Genomic DNA, 4,599 nt, shown 5'->3' with positions numbered 1-4,599 from the left:
TCCAGTTTGGGAGTATCTAGAAATGACAATTGATATATGCCATTGGATGAGGTAATGTTTTGGTAGACAGGGAAGTATCAAGCATGAGATTTAAACCTTGTCTTGGGAGATCAAACTGAACGATGATTTATAGCTGATGCTGTCTAGCGATAGGATACTCCTCTTTCGGGTAAAGATTCTTTCTAAGTTGAGAGGGTGTATCTTGGCTATAAATGAAACTAAGAATTGTTTTGTAAGCACTCTCAGAGAAATTCATTTATAGACACTGAATTGATCTGAGAGTCATTAAAGGGCTTTGGTGAAGCTTGTATATATATATTAAAGATGGAATATATAATTTAACTCTGACTTGTGTGTGGTGCTCTCTCTCTCTCTTTATTGAGTAATACAGGAAATTTCCACGACACGGAGCATTCTTTTTAGTCTCTATAATAATGGAACGCATGACGATATCATGAGGAAAGTGCTGACCAAGAACTGCCACTCTGCCAGACCACTGACTCAAACACCTCCCATCCGGTCCCACAACACAGCATAAGCTTCATTCCACGTTCTACTGACTGTTGACATCTAGTGGAAGGCGTAGGAAGTGCAAACAGATCCATATATTACAGGGAATTGAATAGGCGATGACTTTAACATCGACCACTCTCAGAATTCTCACTTCCTGTTTGGATTTTTCTCAGGTTTTTGCCTGCCATATGAGTTCTGTTATACTCACAGACATCATTCAAACAGTTTTAGAAACGTCAGTGTGTTTTCTATCCAATAGCAATAATAATATGCATATATTAGCATCTGGGACAGAGTAGGAGGCAGTTCACTATGGGCAAGACATTCATCCAAAAGTGAAAATGCTGCCCCTATATCAAAGAAGTTAAACTATCATATGACATCAAGGATGAATTCTAGAATTATACTATATAGCTAGAAACCTGGTTAAACTATCATTATGACATCATGGATGTGCCAGTCCTTGTATTCATAGTGTAGTGAATTCAGGGGGTAGCCCTGAGCTGAACTCAAACCTGTGTCCAGCGACTGTCAAGCCAACACCTATAACGTTACGCCAAGATGTCTGAACTTCTACGAGGTCGCTAGGTGTTGGGTTACAGTTTTTACAATATTTGAGAGTGTTGCACTTCTCCTTCCCCATCCCTCAGCTGTTTACCAAACCAAGTCTCTGGACAGCCATTTTGTTGCGTTTAAAAAAACTCACAACCCAGCAATCTGCAGTTCAAACAATAACAAATCTGTCATTCCACCACTGTTTTGGTAATAAGATGATTATTGGGTTGAGAAATGTAACTACAGACAACATATGGATGCAAGGACTGACCATCCATGATATAAACATTATAGTTTAACATGTTTAACCATGTTGAGGCTATACAGTGTTGATTTACATTGTTTCTAAACATTGGAGTAAAAAAGCTTTTTTGGGGGATCTGATGGTACAACAGTTGAACTAAGCTCATGAAGCATGTGTATATTCTTCAAGAATCAATGGCTATAAATAAATAATTAAAGTCACAATATGGATGTAGCAATTGCAGATTTCCCCTTTAACACCAAACATCAGTTGAACAACTGCAGAGTTTGTGCCTCTTTTTAAGACAGTACTTACTAGTGTTAACCTGTCTAGCGGAACCCCCCCCACATTCCACTGAAAGGCAGCGAGCAAAATTCAAAAAATATTTTTTTGAAATATTTAACTTTCACACATAACTAGTCCAATACAGCAAATAAAGATAAAATCTTGTGAATCCAGCCAAACATGTCCGATTTTTTAAATGTTTTACAGCGAAAACACCACGTATTATAGTAGCTCACCACCAAATACAAAAAAGCACAGAATTCTTTCACAGCACAGGTAGCTTGCACAAACCCCCCAAATAGAGATAGAATTATCACAACAAGAAACAACTTCATCAGAGTGACAGTCTTATACATGTTATACAATAAATCTATGTTTTGTTCGAAAAATTTGCATATTTCAGGTATAAATCATTAGTTTTACATTGCAGCTACAATCACAAATATCACCAAAGCAGCTAGAATAACTACAGAGAGCAACGAGAAATACATAAATACTCATCATAAAACATTTATGAAAAATACATGGTGTACAGCAAATGAAAGACAAAACATCTTGTGAATCCAGCCAATATTTCAGATTTTTAAGTGTTTACAGCGAAAACACAATATTAGCATTATATTAGCTTACCACAATAGCCAAAAAACACAACCCATTTATCAGCAGCCAAAGCTAGCGATCGCCAAAAAAACAGCAAAAGATATATAATTTTTCACTACCTTGACAAACTTCATCAGATGATAGTCCTATACATCAGGTTATACAATACACTTATGTTTTGTTCGAAAATGTGCATATTTAGAGCTGAAATCCGTGGTTATACATTGTGAAAACGTAAACAACTTTTTCCCAGAATCTCCGGATATATTTCTGACACTCACCTAATCTGACCAAATAACTCATCATAAACTTTACTAAAAAAATACATGTTGTACAGCAACTGAAAGATACACTAGTTCTTAATGCAATCGCCGTGTTAGAATTCTAAAAAAACTTTAGTACGACATACAGCTTACGTATCTCTCCTTTTCTTGCTGAACAAAGGAAATTTGGGGTCACGTCATTCCAAGAGCTCTTATTCGACCTCATGTAACGGATGTGAAATGGCTACATCTAGTGGAAGGCGTATGAAGTGCATGTATATCCATAGATTTCAAGCAAATGAATAGGAAGGCCCTGGAACAGAGCCTCGATTTCAGATTTTTCACTTCCTATCAGGAAGTTTGCTGCAAAATGAGTTCTGTTTTACTCACAGATATAATTCAAACGGGTTTAGAAACTTGAGAGTGTTTTCTATCCAATAGTAATAATAATATGCATATTGTACGATTTAGAATAGAGTACGAGGCCGTTTAAATTGGGCACGATTTTATCCCAAAGTGAAAATAGCGCTCCCTATCCCAAAGAAGTTTTAATCAGGGAACGGTTTCTCAAAACCATCTTATTGCTAAGTTCACCGTTTGAACCATTGGATGCCTTAAGATGCGTTTGGGAAACCGGGACCAGATATCCAGTTTCCTCCTCTTCTTCCTCCTTTTTCGATGTAACAGTCATCTCTCCCTCCTCCTCTTTCACTCCATAAACTGCATCCTCCTCTCCTTTTACTGTAACATCCTCCTCCTCCTTCACTCTGAACGCGTCTTCCTCTTCTTTCACAGTAACGACCTCACCCTCTACTTCTTGTTTTACTGTGATATCCTCCTCTTCTGTAGCAGGAGGAGAGTAGCTTAGTGACCGCATGGTCGGGATGTTAGCTAGGCTAATGCTAACGTAACCAGACCACTAGCTGACTAATAACACCGTAAATATGAAATTAAATCGGATAACTAACTAGACGACAGAAGTGGGTTTAAAACACAGTGGCTAATATACACGAAAGCGTCTAAAGAGCTTTATTGGTTCGGCTATTTTGGCTAGCAAGCTACCGAGGTGGCTGACTAACTGTTGTTGCTGTTGAAGAAGCGTTCCGTCCACTAGATTATACGTCACACTAACARCATTGCCTTAAAATCGCACACCGCCATCTGCTGACTGGAGTGGGTAACGCTCAGTCTGAACCTCTGACTGCGATGGAGATGTGCGACTTTAAGACAATGACGCTAGTGTGACGTAAAATATATATTATAATGTTCAGACAAAAAGTTAGTGAAGGAAGCATGAGTTTTTACTCACCAGTGTAACAACACAGTGTGGTTAAATGCTTAATAGTAACTTAGTTGTAGTCACGATCTGGTTCCCTATAAGCACAACCAGTTATGTTTTTGAATTATCACATATGTATTAATTTATTTCGGGATTCTGGGTAATCCACAGCAGATTTAAGGAGAATTGCTGTGGGTGTGTTGAAAATTGAATAGTCTACTATAATAGTATACTTTTACATCGTACATTAGCAATTTATGTTTTAGTAACTACTGTTGTTGGTTTGGCGTCAAATAAGCCTCTTTATATGTTATTTGCCGAATCTCAGTTTTCCATGTGGGTTTTATGCTAAAGTTCCCTCGTGATTAGTTAATGAGATGGGGGTGTGTCTAGTGGTCTGGGCAGGTGTGATGTAGTTAATGGAGATGGAGGTGTGTTCTAGTGGTCTGGGCAGGTGTGATGTAGTTAAATGTTTGTATGGTGTTTGTAATTTGTATGTGTATGTTTATAAAATATCAAATTAAATTTATGTTTTAGTCCCATGCAAAGTTACACCTTATTACATACAGTGAGGGAAAAAAGATTTGATCCCTGCTGATTTTGTACGTTTGCCCACTGACAAAGAAATGATCAGTCTATAATTTAATGGTAGGTTTATTTGAACAGTGAGAGACAGAATATCAACAAAAAAATCCAGAAAAACGCATGTCAAAATGTTATGAATTGATTTGTATTTTAATTTGGGAAATAAGTATTTGACCCCTCTGCAAAACATGACTTAGTACTTGGTGGCAAAACCCTTGTTGGCAATCACAGAGGTCAGACGTTTCTTGTAGTTGGCCACCAGGTTTGGCCACCAC

General features: G+C 37.6%; 1 long non-coding RNA gene across 1 annotated transcript in view; it reads right to left on the bottom strand.

Moving 5' to 3' along the window:
* Positions 1-3,277, bottom strand: part of LOC139025386 (uncharacterized) — an 88,655-nt gene extending 85,378 nt beyond the window's left edge. The window contains exon 1 of the long non-coding RNA XR_011476957.1: positions 3,263-3,277. This is a non-coding gene — a long non-coding RNA (uncharacterized lncRNA). The remainder of the gene's footprint in view (positions 1-3,262) is intronic.
* Positions 3,278-4,599: the final 1,322 nt, after the last annotated feature.

This window comes from Salvelinus sp. IW2-2015, unplaced genomic scaffold (genome assembly GCF_002910315.2).
Source record: "Salvelinus sp. IW2-2015 unplaced genomic scaffold, ASM291031v2 Un_scaffold2604, whole genome shotgun sequence".
In the NCBI taxonomy this organism is placed as follows: domain Eukaryota; kingdom Metazoa; phylum Chordata; class Actinopteri; order Salmoniformes; family Salmonidae; genus Salvelinus; species Salvelinus sp. IW2-2015.
Note: the sequence above shows the minus strand (reverse complement) of the source record. Positions and strands in the feature narration are given on the sequence as shown.